We start from the raw sequence: 24371 nt of genomic DNA, 5'->3' as shown, positions 1-24371 counted from the left end.
GCCCGTCTATATTTTTTTTATCTCCGTTCTCCTTCCACCCCCATTCCCAGCTGAAATGGACATCAAACCCAAACAAGACTGACACATTTTGTGAGTTGACATTCGACCCCACGGTTCTAATTTACCCGATTTCCGCCACGACGATGTTTATTGGCTGCGTTCCCTCTGCACAAGAATAAACCGACCAAACGGGCGACCCGCCACACTCGATCTGCACCATCACTATCCTCAGTTTATTTGACCGCAAAACAATGTGCCACAATGACACAGTTCCCAGTGTGTATGCCTTCCCTCCATCCTCCCCCCCACCCCCCCCCCCCCCCCCCTCCAAGCTCTTCCAGGGGATCGGCAAAACGGTAATAAATAGCAATGCACCGAATCGCACACAAAGAGGGAGTAAACCGTCTAGCGCAGTTGACCTGCAATCTTGTCTCGAGGTTGCAACCGTCAGCCACCGTCAGTCGCACTTTTCTTACGCCGGTGCTAACTGGGTGTGTGGCTTATATCCCCTGCCATTCTGGGATAATCTAGAAGTCGGGAATTGACCTGACCGACTTTTACCAGCGACGTGTTGTTATATAAAGCTCGGGCTCGGTTCCGTTTATCCATTCCTTTTGTTTGCTCTACGTTTCGATAGTTCCGTGGGAGTTTCTATAAATTAGCATATAATAAACCATTTTGCCACAGCCACAGATTACCCTGGCGGGTGCTCGCTGACGGGTGGTCTGGTTGGTACGTGTCGTGTACGTGATGCTGCCCTTGGGCGACCGATACCGGAAGCAGGTCAAGCTTTGCCACCCTTCAGGCTCATCGCACCTGTGCGAACCTGTAGAACATCATTGACAGTCGTCACTCGCAGGGAAATATGGAGAATCGGTTTGGACGGTACTTGGTTAGATATTTCTTGTCGGTATTTTTATGACCATTTATGACCACCCCTCGACTTTTGGCAGTGAGGCAAGGAAACTATCACGTTGCTTTGTATGGGTTGGGCTTGTCAAGCAGCGACTGGCACAAGCAGCAGACCGCTGTCTGTGCCTCACACATACCGGAAGCATTAACGTAGGACCTGTCGGAAATATTTATGGGGAACATTTTGCAAGGAAAGAGTGTAGGTGTGAATATAAGAGTGCCATTCGCAGGATTTACGTTTACTATCGTTATTAACAATATGTGTGTATGTCGTAACGTAGGGATGTCTCTGGCGGGTTGGGGGAATGTTTTATTGGCAATGCTGGGTTCTTTGTTCTGGAGTGCTGGGGCTGCGGCTTTGGAGCCACTCGGAAATGTTGATTTTCGTTCCATAACTTGAAATGTTGTTGGAAAGAAAAGCAAAACATTACCTAAAAATACAAAGAGTTTCAGCATGATTTAGTTTAACTTTAATGAAACCCTTGGATATTTGTGTCTCTTTGCACATATCCCTCAGAACTTACTCAATCTAATCGAAACTCCATTACAACGTGGCACACATTTTAGCACGTTCTAATGCATTTAAACAGTCAGCTGTCAGCGTAATTGCCACTGAAGTCTGCTTCTAGTCACTAAAACAGTATCGCTTCTTTCGCCGTGTCTTTGCAACCGGAATAAAGTCAAGCATAATCTCGACAAGGATAAACGGACTTCAAAAAGGGAGGATGATCGTGGACATGACACGCGTGCTGGTTTTGGCTAATGATAAAAGTTGTTCTCGTAACCGGGACAATATACGGTCGGACGTTTGTTGCCTTCCACAGCGTTTTATCACCACAGATCGGAGTATCTTTGAATTTGACTACCGTGTGCAGGAAGAAGCGGCAAAGGAACGAAGCCAATTATGGTGCAATGAGCTTTACCGAAAATCCACTGACCGAAGCCAAAGCCGCACCATGTTGGAAATGCCACTCCATGGTGGCCAGTAGAGTGTGGAACAATACTGGAATGCTGCCACAACATATTAAACGGAAGTGTGCACGATGACTATCTATCCATTGGTGTAGTAGGGCAAAGATATTCTCCCTACCATGAAGGTAGTGCATGCCACATGAAAGCGTAATGTTTCTTGTGTAGCATGTTTATCGTACATTCGGTACGGTGAAATCGTACCTGGGGGTGTAGGTATACTGTAAATGACCAGCAGAACGTTAGCAAAGATATGTCACTTACTGGAGCTACGGACGCTACCGGAGACTATGGCTGGAATGTGTAATAACCTTTCACCGGCTGACAGGAGGATCTCGTGTGCCGCACAAGGGAAAAGCACACAAAGGCAAATGTCCGTAGGTAAATATCGTAAATTTATGCATCAATTGGATAACAACGGAATCATTGCCCTGATGAATTTGCCAAGATTATGAGTTGGGTCCATTAATGAGCTCCTAGGAGTAGTAAGCGTAGCCAGCATAGACAGGACTCACTTGGTCTCTGTACAAGTAATTGTCTACAGTATCACCAGTTTTGCTACGCCCAGTACAAGTTCGGAACGCACCGATTAGAACGTAACCTTGTTTGCGCAAGTGTGCTACACGTATGCGGCATTCGGATGCGTATGCTAATATTTGTGTGAATGGCTCGACCCATAGTGTGGTACAGTCAGATGGTGTATCGGTGGTGAATAATTTAGTGGTGGTTATATGAATTGGTTGTTTTTAATTGATTATTTCTTGTGCTATTGGGTTATTTTAAGGATACAGAAAAATGTGTGTAACGAGTTTACTCTAGCTAGTTGGCTTTAGTTTTCATTTCCTATGGGGAGGGGGGGGGGCTCTTTTATTCATAGTAGTATGTTTAAAAGTTTTAACAGAAAATAGTTTCGTCGATACTGAGGGAAATAATAAAACGTTCTAGAAAACTGCTAAAAAGGAACGGAAAAGGTTTAATTTTGGAGAGAGTTGTTTCTTCGTTCGCCTCAACACAAAATAGCATTTCTCCCAAAGATAGAATTATTATAGAAACAGTGTTCTGGGACGCAGGCAGGGTTCTGGGACGCAAAACAGTAATTATTTCCCGAATGTATCAATTTGTAAAACACAAATTCCAACCAAATTGGCAACGACGGAAGCAGACACTCAAATTACGTAAGTGTCTAATCTATGTCCGGAAGCTTTTCAGTTCCATAGCGTCCATAGACACTCGTCCCTTACATCACACAATCAAAACAGGTTTTTTGAGAACTGGAGAGGGGGACTGTTAGATATTTCAATCGTAACCAACAGCGAGCATTTTCGGCCAACACACAAAAATTCCCATAACCACTTTTAGTGTCTCCCATGCCCCCTGGGGAATACAGGAAGAATTGTGTTGAGTGTGAAAATTGAATAATCCCCGCTCTTTACGCTTGTGGTTCCCGGTTCCGATTCGTATCGAAATGTTCCGCATGCAATGGAGAGAAGAAAAAAGGTTTTATGCATACGACTTTTTTCTCTTTTTTTAGAAGCCATCGTCATCGATCCTCCGCTGCTTACTTTGAGCTAACTCTACACCACCTGCTATCATCGCTTGAAACAAAAGTAGATTCGGTGTGGCATTTATGGTGATTTCCAAATTATGTATCAACAGGAAAGAAACGTGAGATAGATACAATGGAACTGGTTTGGACGGATGAAATCCTCGGGCTCGCTATAGCAACTTTTACTTATCGGAAGCGATTGATCGGAAATGGAACCGTAAACAACTGTGGCGGTCAAACATAATGTGGTGATGGTATCGGTTTGGAACCAAAAGCGAAAGATTCACGCTTTTTTTGTTTTTTTTTTTTGAGATTTTGAAACGTTCACGCTTAGATGCTTGACGTAACAAGTGAATATTTATATGTGGCGTTACAGCGTCGTTCGTTCGTCACAGCCCCGAGCAGCAGGCCAGGAATGGAAGAATGTCTTGGAAACCGATATTGCTTATTAGTTTACTACCTATTACTAGCTTTTTCCAAACCCATGCTGAATGAGAGACTTTCTTCAAAACTGTTTTTGTTTTGATTTGAGACACATAAATGTATACTGTATTTGTATACCCCCTGTATTCTCCCAACTGAAACTGTGCAACATCTAACCATGCCATGAAGTCACACAGGCAAGAAGAAAAGAAATAGTCACGTACGACTGATTTCGATAGGAAACGGTGATACTGGAAATCGATACCGAAGGAAAAAGTCGATGATGTAGTAATCGGCGGTAGGGTCACCGTCGTCGGCAAAACAGTGAATTTTCTGTCGTAACCGATCACCGCCGTTTAATCTGAAAAAGAACCGGCTGGCGGCCCCCCTCTGGGTATTGAAGGGCGCGCGAAGACGATTGACCAAATGGTGTGCTAACAAATCTTTCGATGGATTTTATTGTCCACAATCAAAGAACCGTGGGGCCATACGATACGATGCGAGAGAGAAAAAGAGTGAAAGTCGGTCATTTCTTTAACGCACCTGACGTCCGCCCCTAAGGCGTTTCGTGTCTTGCACTGCATTCCATCACAGTTCCCATTCAGTCAGTACGCTTTCAAAAAATTAATCAACTGACATTTAACCAATGCATCTTGCCAAGGAATATAGCAGATTTTTGTACTTTTTCATAAATTGGGTTTACGGCAATAAGGTCAGCAGCACAACTACCTGGGAATGTTGTTAACTGGATCAGCTACAATGAATTAAATTGTTTTTCATGGTCTTGGATGGGTAAAAAGAGTCAGATTGGATGATGTTTTCTATTGTTTTTTCATACCTTTAACATTTTTCGGTTTCGTGGAGCTCGTGAGCAGCGTGGAGCTAAGCCCATAGGAAGTTGGAAAAAATCCAACAAAGGGGCCCTTCACGATGCTAGTTAGTTTTTGGTATGGAGTTTGGCAGTTGGAGGCTGAAATCATGTAAACACTCCACACAAAACCACACATAAAACTAGCCTGCAATTTTCAGTCTAGATTATTCTAGCCTAAAATCTAGAATTAGATTCGAGTGCCTGCTCGAAAAATGACAAAACAAGGTGGTGTTTACATATATCCCAAGGTGCATTAAAGAGATCTCGTGATGGAATCTAAAATCAAAGTGTATGTAGTCCAGGTGATCTCATAGCATATTTTTTTTATAACCAAATTTGAATATCACTTTTTGACAGGATGGGTGAAAACTTTTGTTCAAACAAACTTTCTTGAGGCTTGACGAACACTCAAAACAATCTTAAAATCTTCATTCAGAAGCAGAAGCAATAAAAATCAGCCTTCTAAATTCATACACCTTGGGATAAGCCCACCTGTATATTATACCCACTTAGATAGCTGCTCGAAAACTTCTATACAATGCAAACAGCTGACAGGCTGAAATTTCAGTCTATGAACTTAAAACGGAAAAGGCCCCAAAATTGGACCTGAACCAACCGTTGTCTGAAGGAAAAGTAATATTTTTTCATCCCGCGTACCAATTTCCACGTTCACTCAACCAGCACATCAGATCGGATTTCGATAAAAAGGTGGCAGTCTACAACTTTTTCTATGAACCCGTCAAATGTGTCAATGTTAGGGAATTGTTAATAGTCGGAAATTTGGAATCTTGCCGATAAAGACGCAATAAATTCATTGGATTGCACCAATGACACACACACACACTCTGGGGAAAGGTGAAATTGAATTCGATGGGCTTTGTTGGCCACCATGAACGAGATACAGTGTATGGTGAGAGTATCGAACTTGACGTCGGAAACGTTTGAATCTCACAGGGGTCTAAGGCAAGGTGTCGGAATCTCCTGCCTGCTCATCAACATCGTCCTGGAAGGTGTCATTCGAAGCGTGGGGGTAGACAACGGGGGGAATTCTAGAAGAAAGTCTAGTAAGTATTTTGGTTCGATATTGGTTTTGGTAGTATATTCCATATGAGCGGAAGTATTTCCGCCCCTTTGGAAACAGCTGATATGTTAACGTTCGCAAAAAAATATTTGTGGTTTTTTTCGGTAATATATTTTGTTTGCCCAAAAAAATAAGATCAAACCCATGGGCTGTAAAGACGGTTGTTTTATTTATGTCCTGAAAGTTAATTATTCAAAACGCTCCACATTAGCAACCTTTTCTTAATAATCGTATATACGTGCTCTTTGATCAAAGAATGCATCTCTCTTGCTGGCAACCGCATAGTTTAACTTTTCTACGCAGGAAAACGCTCGGTGCCTTCTTTTAGGGCCATCAAATCCCTTTTTCCTGTGCAGAGCACATAAAACTACGCTCAGAAAGATTTTCTTTAATTCTATCGTTGTTTTTTTGCATCTACCCTAGGTTAGATACCCCCAGAATACGATATTCATAAGCCAGTGCAAGCAGTTGTTGTGTTGCGGATAAAAATCGTAACGTGAAATTGGCGCGAGTAGCAGCAGTGCGGTAGATCCATAACGCACCTGCTTAGTTTTAATTCCCATGTTTATCCGTGCCCCATGGACGACCAACCTTTGTTTTTGTTTTGTCTCGATCTCTCTTATTTGGCTACTCCTACAGCTCAACCCAATGCTAAAATGGCGGTGAACGATCGTGCGGGCAGACTAAAATCTCGAGTAATTATTAGAGAGGTAATTAATTAGCATTGTGCGTTTTTCCCTCTGCGCCAAGCGTAGCGGAGCAACTGCCGTGGTAATCAACGGGGGCACTGGCATTTGAAACAGGTGGGCAGAGAAATTGTGGTGGTGTTATTTAAGTCTCTCCTCCGCAGTGTACGGAGATGCTACCACTTTTTCCCCCGCAACGGTATAAAAAGTTTCTAAATATGAGACGTGCACCGAGATAAAGTTTTTTTTTCCGAACTAGTTCCGTACACTGAGCTTCCGACGAAGCTGTTTGAACTGTTGCTGCTGTTGATGGAGTGTTTTAGCAGTTGACCTTCAACGGCATGCTGCCAACGTATGCACTGTTCTATTTTTAATGGCTCACCGCTCGGTACGGAACCGTACCTAATTAGACATAATATTCCATACAAGGTTTGTCTAGGGCAGGTGTCTCCAAACTACGGCCCGAAGGCCGCATGCGGCTCTCGAGATCGTGTAATGTGGTCCGTGATGACTTTGTAAAGACTAAAACTAAAAGTTTAATATTTTGATTATTTTAATGATAAATTCATTGTTTATTTTTATAAGTTTAAAAAGGAGCTTCAATAATATGAAGCTGTACGATTTTGATATAGTCAGTTGATATTTTCTCAAAAAAAGGAAATTTTGATTTAAAAGGAGAACGATAAATATCGTTCGTCCATTAGCTAGGTAAAAAAAAAATAAAAAAGTTTAAAACACCTTTTTTATGCTCTAAAAATGCCTGATAACGTGAGGATAATTTCATTGCTCCTTTTATTCAAATTTTAATTATGATGATAGATGTGAGTAATGAAACATACCTCACAATTTTAAGGCATTTTCTCACCAGATATTGAACCGTTTATAACTTTAAACTTATGGTATCCTGAACATGGTTATAATTTAGATACTTAGATACGTATATAGGGGCCCTTTCCGTTTTAAGTTCATAGACAGAAAAGTCAGCCTGTCAGCTGTTTGCATTATATAGAAGTTTTCGAGCAGCTATCTAAGTGGGTATAATATACAGGTGGGCTTATCCCAAGGTGTATGAATTTAGAAGGCTGATTTTTATCGCTTCTGCTTCTGAATGAAGATTTTAAGAGTGTTTTTAGTATTCGTCAAGCCTTAAGAAAGTTTGTTTGAACAAAAGTTTTCACCCATCCTGTCAAAAAGTGATATCCAAATTTGGTTATAAAAAAATATGCTATGAGATCACCTGGACTACATACACTTTGATTCTGGATTCCATCACCAGATCTCTTTAATGCACCTTGGGATAAATGTAAACACCACCAAGGTGTATGGATAATAGGAGGTGAAGTGCTTCAGAGCAAATTGACATTTCACGACTTGACATAACAATACTGGGGGCTCCGGTATTAAAATCGGGGAGGGCTGTAGGGGGGTATAGAAAATTGTATGCGATTTGACATAACAATACTCAATGATGGCGCCCGGAAAACGCGCTAACAATTCACCTCCTTAATAAAGACACCTTGAACACCACCTTGTTTTGCCATTTTTCGAGCAGGTACTCGAATCTAATTCTAGCTTTTAAACTAGAATAACCTAGACTGAAAATTGCATTCTAGTTTTGGGTGTGGTTTTGTATGGAGTGTTTACATGATTTCAGCCTCCAACTGTCAAACTCCGTACAAAAAACTAACTAGAATCGTGAAGGGCCCCGTAGTTAGGTTAGGTTTCAAGTGCATTGCGGCAAATTAAATGTGAAGAGAGAAAGATAAGGAGCAATCGCGAAAGAAGGCAAAATTTACATTAGCAACAAATAGAAACAGGGGAGAAAGCAATCTAGAGCGTAAGATGCATTTGAAAGAGTTGGTGAGAATAATGCTCGCAAAACACGGCGATGTTACAAGCATTACTATGGTGTTTCATGAAGTTTGTCATATATTTGATTTTGGAACCTCAGTGCAATCCTTTAAAAACCGCCTTCGAAACGAGTTATTAAGTTGATCTATTTACTAATTTTAAACTAAGATTAGACTTAAGAATATTCACACGGATCACTGTTATCGATTGAATGAGAAATAATCAATTAAACAATTAAACAAATTACATTTTCATAACCAAAAGTAAGCGACTGTAATAAAAAAACAATATTTATGTGTAATCCGGCCCGTGAAGTGAAGTTTGGAGAACCCTGGTCCAGGGGATTGTATCGGTAGACGCGTGAAAATCAAATCGGTCAGATCATTAATTGGAACGGTGGGCTCACCGGAGAGTTCAATATACGGCGCCCCATATAAAGGAAGCGGAAGCAAAGTTCTGTTTCCAAATCCAAAGCAATGCCAAAAACAAGCTCAATGCTCGTTGCAGCATGACATTGAGGGTCACATTTTGGAGGCTATTTCTAACGTGTTTTTTCGTGAGTGCGCCATCATATTTTGAATAGCCGTTTTTATTGATTGCATGTTGCAGCATATTTTTTGCCCAGAGGGTATCATAAGTCAGAGAAAAAAAGAACATTAGCACGGCAACAAGCTCATCGTTTGGTCGCTGTGAATGTTTAAAGTTCGATTTTACCTTCAACCAATTTCAAACGCTTCGCCTCGAACATATCAATAGTAGCAGCATGTTGCTTATGTAGTAAGAGGAAAACAAAGTTTAAGAAACCGGGAAACAGCATGGCTCAATGTTAACCTCCAACCGTCTTACAACCACTATGACCATCGGTGCCTAAAGTGCTTTGATCGGTTTCCAATCGTCAAATATGCGGTCTTCATCGATCTAGATTGTAGAAGAACACAGTCATAAAACAAAGTTTCGATGCTATGTACTATGTTTTACATTTATTCATCTACCGGTAGATTTGTTGTGTTTCAATTGGTTTTCCATGACTTTCTACCGGCGTTAAACTTAAGGTGTCTTTATACAGTTGTTTTTTTTTCGCTCTGCTTCGCCAAGGGTGCAAGACCACTATTGGAAAGCTTCTGCCGTCTAAACTTTAACTAAAAACTTACCACATACTCGATATGCAACGACCATCGCGGATTTCTCCGATGTAACATACAATGCGTTAGCAATTGTTGCTAAAACACCCGCCGATGAAACGCAGAAAGGCCGGTGAAAACATCCTTCAGTCCGGGCCCGCCAACGGGTACAACACTAGGGCTACGTGTGGTAATAGATTTTATGTAAGTGCCACTTGACGGATTGGGAAGCATTTGCACCACTGCATAATGCACTGCAGTATGTGATTTTTCCATTCTACCGGTTCAATTTTTTACCTCGCTGTCGCTCAAAATACGTAAGCATTTTCCCATTGTTTCAAAGGTCTGCAATTTATGTTCAGTGAACACCACCACTCCCATAATAACTGGTGGGTCGTTCTGGGCGAGGTTCGAAATCGTTTACCACGTGCTTGCTTGCGACCTATTGCAGCGATAAAATGTAGCTATAGAGCATAATCGAGTAGAAATGAAATTTAGGAAAAAATAATCCCCCAACTAGTACGTAGATGTGTGCCCTGAGTATGGAAAATGCGTTGTTTTGGTTGGTTGATTGTTTCTACCAACACCCCTAATACGTAACACTGCAGTTTGTAGTCTTTTATCTCTTGATAATTATAACCATTAAACTCGAGGTAGCTCTGATGGACTGGAAAATGTGGGAACGGGAATAAACGAGGAAAGATTTACGCGCGGGTCCAGTTTCCAGTTCCAAAAATATAATAATAGCACACATTTCTGTGCCATGAGAATAAGGTGACTGGACCTCCGATAAATAAAATTAAAAGAGATACAGACAGCTGGGACAAGATTTTAGTGATTTCCATACGGTAAAAACAAGTGTTAATGTGTACAGGGGTCCCCCGAGTTACGACCCCCTCGAGTTACGACGATTCGCAGTTACGACGATTTTGATTTTGACAGTTTAAAGTTGCCATTGAAATGAAATTGATATATTTTTTGAATTTCTGTGCTGATAACCGTTACAAACACATTTCCACAGATTTCACAACTCCCCAGTCTTGAATATCTATATCGTATAAATTTTACCCCAAAAGCCGTTTACAAATTATCGTACATTATTTGAAATAAAATACTAGATTTCATTGATTCCTACTCTACAATTTTGGTTATAAACTTTATGTTCACAGATATTCGACGTACGACTATTTCGACTTACACCTTGCTTTGGGACATTTTTTCGGTCCCAAATACAGTCGTAACTCGGGGGACACCTGTACTAGAATCACAAGAATAAGATAACCCAGCCAACTAGTGGTATAGGGCAGGCCTTGACCAACAATGGTTGTTGCGCCAAAGAACAAGAAGAGAAGTAGAATGTAAAGCAGATTTGTAGCGTTTTGCCAGTAACAACTAGAGCAGGTGTAACGGGTTTGAATGTTTTGAAAAAAGTTTTCATTTGTTTGACCGTAAATTTAATTCACACACAAAAACATACACACACACACACATTCGCGCGTCGTCATGTTATAGATGCATATGGGCTCCCTTCTTTCTACTTTCCTCCATTCGCTCTGCATACATTGTTCTCTGGTATGCTGCATGCTTCATACATTTCACACGATAGAATTGTTTGTATTCGTGCGTGCTTTTGGGTTTTGTTGCTGCTGCTTCATCCACACACACACTCGTACTACTTAGACCATTGTGTGCCTGGTGCCTGGAATTATGCTGCATTAGTGAGCATTAATTACCGACACATACTCACAGGGCCGTGTGCACTAAACGAGCGGTGTACGGTCCTATGACCCGGATTCTTGGTTTGGTGGGACACAGGGTTCAACAGGAGACGGCGAGATCCTCTTACGAACACACACAAACACGAGAGAATTCATTGAATCATAGGATTGTGATGATGAAACGATGTCTTTCTTATAAGCGCCAACTTCATCGGTGTGGATCGTCATATGCATCGGTGCATTCAATCGTTCAGTGCACACGGTACGTCTCAGTATGTAATATGGGGGAAGCGATCCGAATTTGTGTTTCATCCAACACGGCCCGAGCGAAGTCATATTTTACATTGCGCTAAAACATGACACCCCATTTCGTTCAGGGCAGTGGGACATCAAAAACATGCGCATGCAGACGTCTGTCAAAAATAATTGCGTGATGGTAGGATTAAAATTTCATTGGATTTTTGTATATGTGTGATTCTGTCCTGAAATGATCCTGCTGTTGTGTAAGCAGCATCAGTATAGCTGGTGCTGGTTTTGAGGTGCTGTGTGAGTTGCAAGTAAAAACCAGAAAATCAGAAGTACATGCACGATGCAGATTTGTACCTCTCCACACAAGGTGAATGCATAATTATTGTTTTGAGCCTGGCATGCCTGTATTTGGTCGAAGGATGCTTAGAACTGGATCATGGAATGCCAGTCCAGTAAGGAGACTACAATGTACTAAATTTATGTAATATAAGATGACTGTAGTTTGAGCCAATGAGCTTTATACCTCGTTTGTTATCATTTGAAATGGATATGTCATCTTTAATATTTGGTCGTTTTGTCTCTTCACACAGAAATAATTTAACGTCAAAAATAATGGAAATAATATGACGCCACTCCACACTTTGCAAACGTGACATTAATTACGCAACTTGGATATTTCGATCCGTTTTCAATGTCGCTGCCGTAAACCCAAACCAAAAAGGTTATTCTCAATTTGCGTCGCTCCACAATTGTTTGGATAAAAACACCCGTTTAAAAATTCCCGTTTTTTTTTTAATTCCCGTGTGATTTTTTTTTTTTTCAATGTACTATAAACACACTCTGGTTGCTCTCTATCGCTTTATATGAAACGGATCTCCTTCGGCCGGTCGTGTTTGATTTCGCTTTTTTTTAATTAGCACGTTCTCCAAGGGTCAATGCAATGATTATTGGGTACATATTTTCTACGTTCGGATAATCTCCCCCGCTTGGTGCGTTTCGCATTATAAACGTTCTCCGAAAATTATACAGTCGTCTAATTTTACCAGCAATACGGTGCATCGGTAACAGAGAGGCACTCGGTTTTTGTTTTTAATCTACATAAATAAATAACATAATCCGTTGCTGCTGCTGCTACTTCCTTTTTTGCTCATTCGCGTGTATGTTTACACTAACAGGGCACCCGGAAGACGTTGATTTTTTTAACTTTTTTTAACTCCGATGTAAACATTTCACGACCACGATTCGATCCGCTTTATGTTTCAATGCTCGTTGTTCTTGCGCGGAGATCAATCACCATTACCGTTTCGTCGTTTGTGTACGAAAACAATGAAACGGAAATCCCTCCGACAGCATACACCCAGCGGAAAATAAATGAGAAAGAAATTGGCAGAACAAATTTCCAGTCTCTATCCAGTGTCTGGTTGGGATGAGTTTCGGATCGTACATGTGGTTGTTCATATTTATGGTTTTTAATAAGTAAATTTTGCTTTCTGGGAATTCTGGAGACATCTGTAGACTGAGCAAGAACATGCAAGGTGTAATGCATGTCCTTGCTCAGTCTACAGATGTCTCCAGAATTCAATGTTTTCAGTCGTTTTTCTTCATGTATTCCTTCCTTTTTATTCGCAGTCTTCATCATCACCAAGAACTCTTCTACACGGCTCACATTCCCACCATGATTGAATGGCATCGTCAATGGTTGCGCAGCCTGAGAACACCCCGCTAATGTGCATTATGCATTAAGGCATAATTTCCATATGTGCTCATTTTACCTAACAATAGCGCGTTCGAGCGTTTTACACCACTAGCCCGACGAAGAGGGGCATCATTGGATGAACAGAATGCAAATCGGAAAGCCATAGAAAATGGTTCTAACCGATCATAAATTCCCCACTCTGCTTGTCACTATAACGCCTCCCCCAATGTTCACTGGTTCGATGGTATACCTTTGCCGCATTGTCTTCTGGCTGACCTGAATGTACGAACAAGATGAAGAACAAAAAAAACAGTTCAATGTGGTGGTTGTTGACCCAGACTCCACTTGTCTTTTGAAACACAGATTCCATTGCTTCCGTGTATAAATGTGAAAATTGTGATAAATGCTCGCTATGTGTCCATAAATCTTCTCAGTTTTGCGGTAAATTGTGCTTCTCGGGGCAAAGATCTGTCCCCTGTGGCAATGAAGCATCAGGCTTTAGAAAGCATTGACGTGTGTTTGCGTCAGTGCAGGGCTTTCGTGTAAAAGATACACACCGTCCAATAGTTCATGACCGTCGAACGGTTTTCGATGTAATTGCATCGAATCAGTTGCAGCTCTGTACGGTTGCAGCTGAGCTATTCCTTCTCGCCTCGTTGCCGATGCATCAAGTGTATGATTTAAACTTTACTTAAAAAATGTGAAAGCTACGTTTTGCTGAATTGAGCTGAAGGTAAGGGGGCGCCCTGGCAGTCATCGTATGAGACAAACAAACACGACTCTGGTCGATAGGTGCTCTGTCATCTGTTGAATGTTTTAAAGACCATGCAGTGCATGATGCACTGCAAAACACCAATATTTTGTACTGGAAAATAAAATAAATTATAGTTTAAATGAAATGCTAGTAATTCACATCCATAATGATCAACAAATCATTCAAATTTGATAATCATTAATGTAATCAAACGTCCATGACAAAACATATACAGTGGATAAACTTGCATTATGTACCCATAATATTTGTGTACGTTTTATATCTTTATAAATCAATAAAATTTAAATGTTTTATAAATTTTACATTTTGATTGAGTGTAAAGCATGCCATTAGTTAAGAAAAAATATTTATTGAAACAATAAATATTTTAAACGCACTTTTATGGAGAAACAGAGAAAAATTACGTACGTAAACTTGGAAATGTCCCGGATTAAATTCTGCATACTGTAGCTTTGACAGTAAAAGTGCGCACATCATAGGAGGGTATCGAACATCACAGGCAGAATCAAACCGACAGGTTTGAGACGATATATCTCTTGTTTGTTCGAGAGTGACCGACGGTTCACCTCCATATAGCTCTAAACGTTTGTTCGAGTTTGATGTCTTGTTTGATAGCTTCCAGAGCGCCGGCTAACTAATACGTGCGGAGAAGCTTTATATTTGTCTGCAGTAGATAAATGTATCTATTCAACAACTGTTCCTTACTCTCTCTCAGTTAGTCGGAAAAAACGATAATGATATTTTCGTGCAATCATATGACACTTTCATTTGCATTTTCACTTCACCGACATGACAAAGCTTTCCACCAGAGCCGAAAAGCGCTCGTGTGTACTGTAAAACTGTTTGCTAGCTATCTTTGCTGTCGGTGATATCTCCATCGTTCAGATATCATACTTTTTTTCAAATATCTTTCGGCATAGTCAAATACAAACGTGTATAGAATTAACCATCACCACTACTACCAGCAGAACTTGCATAAAGTGTGCCAAAGATAAAAATTCCCGCACCCGGTAGGTGGTGGTTAAATACTGTGTGGAATGGAGTGAAAGATGATCGCAAACACGTCATAAACCGGGCTAAATCGGGCCGGCGGTATACATGTGAATGACGGTCGGTTAACGCCTCGCTGGATGTTGTTTTGCGTGGTGAGTTGCGAGCGTGTCACATGTTTATTGTTTAGGACGAACCAGGGGTAGCAGTATAGCTCGTGCGTAACCAAAAAGAGCCACAGAGGCGCTGGCTATAGTCGGATAAAAATAAACATCCTCTGCACGGCAGGCGCCATCAAACAATTCGCTTTAAACAAACATATAATTGAAACAATTTGGCATTGATGTTTGTGGGCAAAAAAAACTGCAAGCCGCAAACGTTTATCTTAAGGTCAGTCACGCGTAGCGCATTTTCTTTGCGGAGAAATTTTTTTTTATTACAATAGCAGCAATTATCTCATCACTTGGAGTGACTAAATATGGCGATTATTTTGACACACCTTAAAATTTGCGTCAAATTTGACAAGGACTTTTCTTTGTCCAAAATAAAATCATTTCCAAACTCTCAATACCTTTGTGTCGGTTTCGCTTTGGTGTGCAGAGACCGCACGTTTATTTTAAGCTGTTTGTTTTTTTTTTGTGAATAATTTTAAAGATCGCGGATTGATCGGTCTCGTGCTACATTGCAACATTTCCCTTGCAATTTAAACCATCAACAGACACAATAATGTATACAAAATAATAATATTGTCACTAGGTTACCTTTCAATAACACGTTTCAATCACATTAAAAGCAACCGTATCACACCTCTCTCTCTACAGCGCTCTGCGTTTAATAACGCAGGGAGAAAAACGGAAGCGCGCTTTCTACCATATGATGCTTGATTCGATTTGAATTAAAATCCTATCTCGGTAGACGCTCTGGAACATATAGGCAAACATTTCATCGCAACAATAATCAATGTATTTATATCGTCGCAATGTAGCGTCGTGGCCGGAGGTTCGGAAGGATATGCAATTCCATTAGCATAATTAATACGGGGAGCAGCGGCGAGTAGTAATGCGCCATTTTATTTGACTAACCGCGAATGACCATTTCAGCACCGGTGTGCGGATGGTAGCCTCATCCCATCCACACCCCCATTATGTAGTTCACATATGCAGTTCACATTTCAGCATAATTAATACGGGGAGCAGCGGCGAGTAGTAATGTGCCATTTTATTTGACTAACCGCGAATGACCATTTCAGCACCGGTGTGCGGATGGTAGCCTCATCCCATCCACACCCCCATTATGTAGTTCACATATGCAGGGATGATCGCTTTCCATCCATTCGTGTTCACTCTGTAGTGTGTCTATCTTAATGTTCGGCCTAAAGAGTGTATTTCAATTACTTTCAATTGACCTACGGTGTTATTTCAGTGATCTCTGTAATCAACAATCGGCGATGCTGAGGGAAAGAGGAGTTTTACACAATTTGTATGTGTGTGTCGGTATGTAAATCAATCGATGATCGTTATTTATCATTTAAATTAGCTCGTTCAAATTGGTTGATCAATAAATAGAGAATTAAAATGGGCGGTGGACACGTATTTGTGAGTCGATGGTGATGTATGGTGAGTTCGATACGGCGTTTTGCTAATTCGAATTTGTCGCCAGCAGCTAGAAATAATTAACTGAGGAGATGCTTTAAAAGGGAGGGGAGGGGAGTTATGAATGAAATATTATTATAGCTACCTTTGGAAGCTCAGGAGTGTTGCGAAATGCCAATTCGTTATGAATCCTGTAATAAATAAAGAAATCGTAATTTTAGATTATAAAATTTGGAAGATAATAATGTAATTATCCGTTATCTTCCTTTATTACATTCTTATAAAGACTCATCATAATTCACATTCAATATGGTGCTTTTAAACTTAAAAATCTTCCACGAACTGTGAGCAGTATTGTGCTTGAAAAAGCTAAACATCCTCTTTAAATTGAATATCCCAGACGAGATGTATTGCGTTCGGAATCGCATTCACCGAACGCCAGACGCTGTTCACTGTGCGCTACTCGTGCATTTGTGTGGAAAAAAAGCATATGCGTTCTTAACTCTTAGTATCCCCCTTACTGGGTCTTCACACGTCGCGGGCTAGTCCTTCTTCTTATCCGGCGCTACAACCGCTTTGCGGTCTTGGCCTGCCTCAGGTAGTCCACTATAGTATTTTTCAACTGAGTCAATTTTGTCTTTCCATCAAGCTGACAGACTCGCGACCTCGCATACCGTACCATCAAATATTGTTTTGTTTTTAATCCAAAAATTTAAACAAAGTTCTTACCCTTTGTAAATGTTCATATTTTATACTTTCAATACAAATGCAATTAAAAATATAATTAAGTATGCGATAAATAAACGAAAAAGTATATTGGCATACAACAGGGCCTCCACACGTACCGGGCTCATAATCTACATACAAAAAGAAACGGTACGGTAAGCTCCGTAACGTATGGAGGCCCGCTTAGCCACATCCACCCATCTCACCAACGTGTACGCAAGACAAAAACGGCACAAAGGAAAACATAAAATATTAACACCAGTACACACCACCACCAACAGCAAATGGGAGCAGCGTTCTGTTCGCGCACCGGAAAAGGCATCAGCGGATCCCGTATGGACATTTACGAGCGTACATCCGAAGTTATCCGTTCTATGGTCACCGAAGTTATTCGTTCTATGGTAAAATTGTTATCGACATTGGAGAGGAGAGTGGATTGTTTGAGGTGAAAAGGCCGCATCAGCGTCCGACCGTGGAGGGTGTGAAAAAACGAACCACCTTCCTCCATGTGGAGTTGTCACCTCGACAGCAGGCGGGAGCAAAGAATCGTGTTGTGTGCCATTCTCTCGCTTTCTTGCGCGTTCACGACGAGTATTTCAAAATAATAATAAATGGAATGGCAAAAATACAACGTAAAATGACTACCAAGCGACCAACAGTGTAGACAAGGAACAGAAGGAGATTGCGAGAATGGTGGGAAACGTTATGCAAAAGATGGAAAGAATTGAAAATTGCGAACTGCCGTGCGAGCGAGCGCGCACTGTACAGTTGAAGGGAATTGCCGGCAAAAAACCTGCTCGCCGGGTCAATGAATGCTTTTGCTTTCTTGAACCGAAGTGGAACGCAACGTCTCTTCTCATCTTTCTTTGGGCAGTTCATTTGAATAGAGAAAGACTTCCACGTCCGTGTCATCTTGGATCGATCATTGCTCCGGTCGCGGTCGAGCCCATGATGTCGCTGGGATTGTGTATGATAGCGCTTTTGGCTTTTTTGTATGGATATAATTTAGCAAACAAAGCACGACTGATAATGAACAAAGAAACATATTTATACTTGTAACATGTTCATACACAATTATTTACAAAATTGTATATGCGCAAATATGTTCTGTTAACTTTTTTTCAAAAAAAGTTTATTGAAAATGGCAAAAATAGGTTTCATAACACAGTGTGTGGGCATTTAACTTGAAAACTCATGACTGTCAACCATAATGACAGTCAACAACCAATACGCAACACATGGTTTTTTCTATGCTTCGGCAAATTAACTCCTGGTTCAAACCTATTTCGTCGAACGGAACTGAAAACATGTCGAGAAAAATCTTATCACGATAAGCATATTTGCTAGAGAATATTGCCAAATGTATTCGGGAACCAGCTATAGCCTATGGCTTTTCACCCACAAACACATACCGAAACTGAAAATCATACGCACGTTTGAGAAAATACTAATCCCGTTACGGTATCAACTTTTCGTCGCAAACAGAAATTGTTCTTTTTTGTTTGTAAATGGGATTTCTAGAATGGTTGTCTGACGATGACAATCTGATGACTTTCAGAGTTGTATCTTGCTTCATTGCGAGGATTTGAAGATTCCAGCAAAAGGTCCAGGAATAATCGTTACGCGCAATTCTTTAAAAGATTCTGCACTTTCCACCAGCGCCTCGAACCCGGTCTGGCCGGTTTTTTTTTGGTTCCACCATCGCGCTCACCATTCTCCAATTTATCGTTTGTATTATGTTGCAGAATATTTATGAGAATCAAAAATTGCAAACACGAAAAGAAAACCTCGACGATGGTAAAAATTTTCAGCACGAAACTGGTCAAACTGGCTGGTTTCGGCTCAGCTGTGTTCAGAAATTTACTCGGTTTAGGGGCTCCAAAAATCCATCACGCTGAGAATCATGAATTTTGTGTTTGTGTGTATGTTCATTTGGAGTATGGAATGCGAGACCAACAAACCGAGACCATGATTTTAGCGATTTGGGATCGGGAATCGGGAAGGTAGCAGAGAGAAGCGAATACCATTGGCTTGCTTTTTGCCCTGTTGCACTGCTGGGTTGCTCAGTGGAAGCTTACCGACCGGCCGAGTGCTCAAGGGAGGTCAGGGACAGTTTCAAGGCGCGTGTTCGTATGTAATTTTGTGCCATCATCATCGTTTTCTTGTGCTTCTCTAAAGAATATACGGTGTATCGCGGTGCCACAGTGTTTTTTAGATGAGAGATGGAAATGAACAAAAATAATCTTTTACGAGTTGGACTTTGTGCTAAGTTGTAGGACTTTTTCGATGAATTTTGAGGGAATATTCATTTTTACTGAGGGAATATTTTCAACACAACAGGCTCTCTGATTGCTAAGATATTTGAACCGCAAATACCACCAAAAATATATCTGATTATTATGAAAATCATGTTCCAATCCTAAGTGACAATTGTTGCCTTGCATACTTCCACATTATCAAAGAAGATGAGGACATAATTATCTTTTGCTGACAATATTTTCACAAGAATATTTGGTTTAAATGGATTTTTTATTCACAATGTATGGTGTATTAATTTGAATATCGTACATACAAGAACCGTTCCAATATATATATATATATATATATATATATATATATATATATATATATATATATATATATATATATATATATATATATATATATATATATATATATATATATATATATATAAATGGCCACGATAATACAACGACGTTGAAGAAAAATAATTTAAAAACGACTCCACTCAAACACACACACACACACACACACACACACACATATATACACACACGCCGCACACACATACCCGCTGCAGATGGTGCAAAGGAAATTAAGTAATTGGTTTTATGGCCAGGACGAATATTTTAACACATGCAACAGAAGAGCGTTCTCCTTCTCTTCCTCTTTCTTTCCGTTTTGTGATATGCGGAGTATGTCATCGTTTTGTTGAGGTGTATGAGTTCAATGTCCGATAAATGCGATTCCTTTGCAAAGAAGACTCGTGAAACAGAAGAAGTCACATTGTCTATGGCATGTGGTACGTAACTGCACCCGGTGCAAATGTAGGTGAATGTAGACAATTTTATGGAATTATGCTGCAGCAGCAGTCCCATCTTAACTTGGTGTTTGCTTTTGTGGACCCAAGATAGCAACGTCAGATGTGTTTTTTTCGATTTATGTTTTCGTTGTTTGCTATCGAACAAGTAATTAATACATTTCGTCACCTTTGCCCGATTTCACAACATCTTGCGTTTTTAGATAGCTTCATGGCAATCCGTATACGTCTCTCAAATGAACAAGACTAGAGGCTATCCCCAAAAACGTTACCCTAATCCAACATAATCCATTGGCACTCTCCCCCTCCCTCAGACACCTAGAAGATGGTGTTATTGGCAGTGAAAGTGAACAAGTCATGTGTCCAACCGGATCCAATTCCCCGGATATTGTATGTCCAATCTTACCTTACCGGAGAAATGGCAATGGGCAAGGTGTCTGGATACTCCACGATCAGGTCCCAAACTTCGTCCAAAACCAAACTTCTACCCTTCTTCGGTCACCGTTTTGAGCGATTGGATCGAAAGTGTTTCCGATCCGGAAATCGTAAAGCGTGCAACCGAGGTGTTTGAGATCTGTTTTGACACTTTGTTCGGTCGGTTGTCTGTCTTCGTTTATGGCTTGTGCTGGGAAGCTGGCAGACACATTCAATTCTTTTGCTCTCTAAGGATGAACGCTTGGGGTAAAGAAAACTCCGCACGAAAGTTTCAACAACTTCCTGTGCCGGGCATTGGAGTTCGTTTTACGTACGGTTGTGTTGCGTACTCGAAATATGTTGCTTTAGTGTGGTCTGAATCGGGCTTGAAAAGACCGAATAAGTAGTGTAGCACGTGAACTCCATCCTTGTGTTTGCCTGTGGTAAGTAAAAGCTGCTTTTAAAGTTGTTATGGGGAATTCGGTTGCTAGGAAAGCATTTGTTATAGTCAACGTTTGAGTGATATCAAGTCAATAAGCGTTCAGGCTGCATGATGTATGATTGTCTGTAAGCTGATTTTTCAGTCACTGAAAGGTACTTGAATTGGGAACCCAAATTTCCACAAATATTAAAGCCACATATCCAGTATGAATACATCATAAAAATGCATAACGCGATCCATTCATTCTGGGGGGAGTTTTAGCTGCATTATAAAATTAATTATATGAGGCTTAAGGATTAGTCTGGGAAGTAATTTTCATCCCAGCAGTTCCCTCATTCCAAATTTCCAACCGTACTTCTGTGAATGTGTGTATGTGTTTCATGTGCTCATTAGCTATCGACGTTAGTAATAAATTATGAAACTTTTAAGACCTTATAAATCTTGCACGAGTCCAGACGCGAATTCCTCCTACCAGCGCCAGCATCAAACTTGCATTGGACATAATATAGGTCCAACATAGTCAAACCATGCGAAATGGCACACAAACAGAGGATGTAAAAAAGTGTAGTGCAGAATTCACCATGCAAAAAAAATGCTTCAGTTCGTCTGTGTATATATGGTGTAATGTAAAGGAAAAGGGAGAAGCGACAAAAAAATCGCACAGACGTTCCGATACCATGGAAGTAACAGTTAAATTTGTAGCTTCCAAGAACCGTCCGGTCCTGCGAAAAGTGCATTCGAACCCCCCTATGTGTATGTATAAAACGAGGTGTTTCGTGTACAGCACGATTACTGCCAGGACTATGCCTCATCATTGTTGATAGAGATGCCAGTGCCATAGGCTCGAATTTGAGACTCTCCGAACCACGAACGCTCAATTACGTAAGACATGGTGTGGGAAGGGAGTAATAAAACTTTCCCTTCATATTATAAAGGCAACTCTCTTTCACTTGCTTCCAAGGGATCTCTCGCGCACCGTGTGTAAATCAGCGGATTGGAATGTACCATAAACGAATTGTACAAGATTTGTGTGATCGTATAATGAACGGTTTTGATGGGTGTATGATTATTGCCCGTACATACGATTCGTCGTTTTTATTGCTTTTCAATAACAGTTTATTTTGAGCAGAAAGAAAATGAGATTGAGCTGCTCTTTTTTGATGATTTTTTAAATGTTAAAATGCAGTTTATTACGTAAATATTCCGATGGATTCGGATTTAAGAATGTTTTTCTTACCGCCTGTGCACTGTTTCAACTGTTTTTCAAAGGTACATAACGTACAAAATCTCATCCTCGAATACTCAATCGTGCTGCAATTTTAGAAAATTGTATCTGGATAAAATAAATCGCCATTTTAATTAATTTTCCTCAGCAACCGCGTGCGCATTACCATTCCCACCCTTCCACGAAACTCCCATTTTACTGTGGAGGAAATGCTTAGCTAATATTTCAATTCCCGTTTGAACTAGATTAAAATGACAACCCAAAGGAACGAACATAAAAACAACAACAGCGATATAGCACGGGCTCTACATACCGTTGTTGGTAGCCGGCCAAACAGGGAGCGAGATCAATTTACTAATTATGTGCAAAATTTATCCAATTAATTTCAATCGTCGGCATTCGCTCGTCTGGGAAAAGGCTGGGAGAAACATTATCGCGCAAAATACCGAACACGGCATCAACACCAACGCGCAAAGCATGATGAACCAAGCGTATTTTTCTTATATGTGGCTATTAGCCGTTTCGCTCTTAGCTCGTTGATTGAATCATGTTTTTTGCCAAGGATTATTTGCCAAAATGAGGAATCGCGTACTTATACTTAACTAGAGTTAAAAGCCGCCTCTCCTCGAAAACCAGGTTAATCTCCTTTCATCTGTTTATTTGAATTTGGGATTAATCGATTTCCGCACACTTTGACGCATGGCTTAATGAGCAAACGAGAGCTTTTTCTTTCGTTTGCTACTAAAATCATGCTGCCTAAAATCCGATTTCCTTAATATATGTCTCGTGCGATTCCGCGTCTGTTCCTCAATGGCAGTGTCGTTAATGTCCAACTGCTCCAGCAAACTCTCAAACAGCAAAGAAGCTGCGAATTTCAGTTCAAAATATATTATTCTTTAAAATTAAATTTGAAGAATTGTTTTCTAGATAGAAAAGTAGACCCCACTACAAGTACATAGTGTTGGCCGCCAAAGCGATGACTCCAAAATGATAGACTATCTGCTGAAAGATCGTATCCCAGTAACGACTTCAACAAGCACTTTCATCCAACACAGGAAGAAAGCTAGAGCGCCGAAAAAAATGTTGCTCCATTGAGAGAGAAGAAGCCGAAATGAGACAGCTGATGGATTGTGCTGCATTTGACTTAGGAAGCGAAGAGGGAGGATTTATTTTTCCAATATAAATTTCAATTTATTTTCCACTCACTGTCACTGTGCGGGCCACCGATTACACGCCCCACCGGAAAGATCTCCATTACACCGAATGGGAAAGTGATAGGAGTGAGTCTGTATCAAGTTTGAGTTTCCTGGAATATCGAGTTGAGGGTTTAAAATTATTATACTTTTTGTTGGGTTTTTGTATTCATTTTTCACATTTTTTTATTTATGTAATGACATCTTCCAAGAAGTTAAGATTTGATGTAACAAAAAAATCATTTTGGCAAGTGTCTGCCTCTAACTATCCGGCAAACAGTATAGCACCAAGCGAAACAGTATTGGTTTGATTGGATTCCGGTCCGTTTTGTCTCACGTCGTGCCCGATTTGCCGGAAAACGCTTTCCTATCACGTAGGCAAATGTCCCGCCAGGCAGTATCCCTTACCCCCTGCACCACCCCCTTCTTCGGATAGACAAATGTCAATCGCATTTCGCCGAGTTTTCACCACCACGGGCTGTCAAAAGCAAAGATGCGATAACATCTGTCTATGCTGCCTGTACGTTTGGGACATCTTCAACGCGACGCGTTCCGTGCTGTTCGCTGATTTAGTTTAGTAGTGTGGCGCTAATGGAGGAGGGTTGGAATTATAGCAGCAGACAAGTATGTAGTATCTGTATGAACTAGATTGCCAAACCAGTGTTGATTTCGGAGCGAACACAGAAACAGATGGTATATTTTTGGCACAGGGGTTTGGCCAGTGGGTTTTGGCGAATTCAGAACGCTTTTCCCCTGGGAGGTGTAATAAACAAACATTTCCCGCCAATTTTTGGGTCTCCGGCTCCGTCACCGGGTGCTGCTTTGGCACC

The 24371-nt window shown here is 40.7% G+C and overlaps 1 protein-coding gene across 14 annotated transcripts in view; it reads right to left on the bottom strand.

Moving 5' to 3' along the window:
• The window catches only part of LOC120955947 (uncharacterized), a 57504-nt gene that overhangs the window by 16168 nt on the left and 16965 nt on the right, over positions 1 to 24371 (bottom strand). For all 14 annotated transcript variants that reach the window (XM_049608341.1, XM_049608344.1, XM_040377217.2 and 11 more), the window contains one exon: positions 16626 to 16671. The gene's annotated coding sequence lies outside the window, so the exon portion shown is untranslated. The remainder of the gene's footprint in view (positions 1 to 16625; positions 16672 to 24371) is intronic.

Source organism: Anopheles coluzzii, chromosome 3 (assembly GCF_943734685.1).
Source record: "Anopheles coluzzii chromosome 3, AcolN3, whole genome shotgun sequence".
Lineage (NCBI taxonomy): Eukaryota > Metazoa > Arthropoda > Insecta > Diptera > Culicidae > Anopheles > Anopheles coluzzii.
This window is presented reverse-complemented; position numbering and strand designations above follow the sequence as displayed.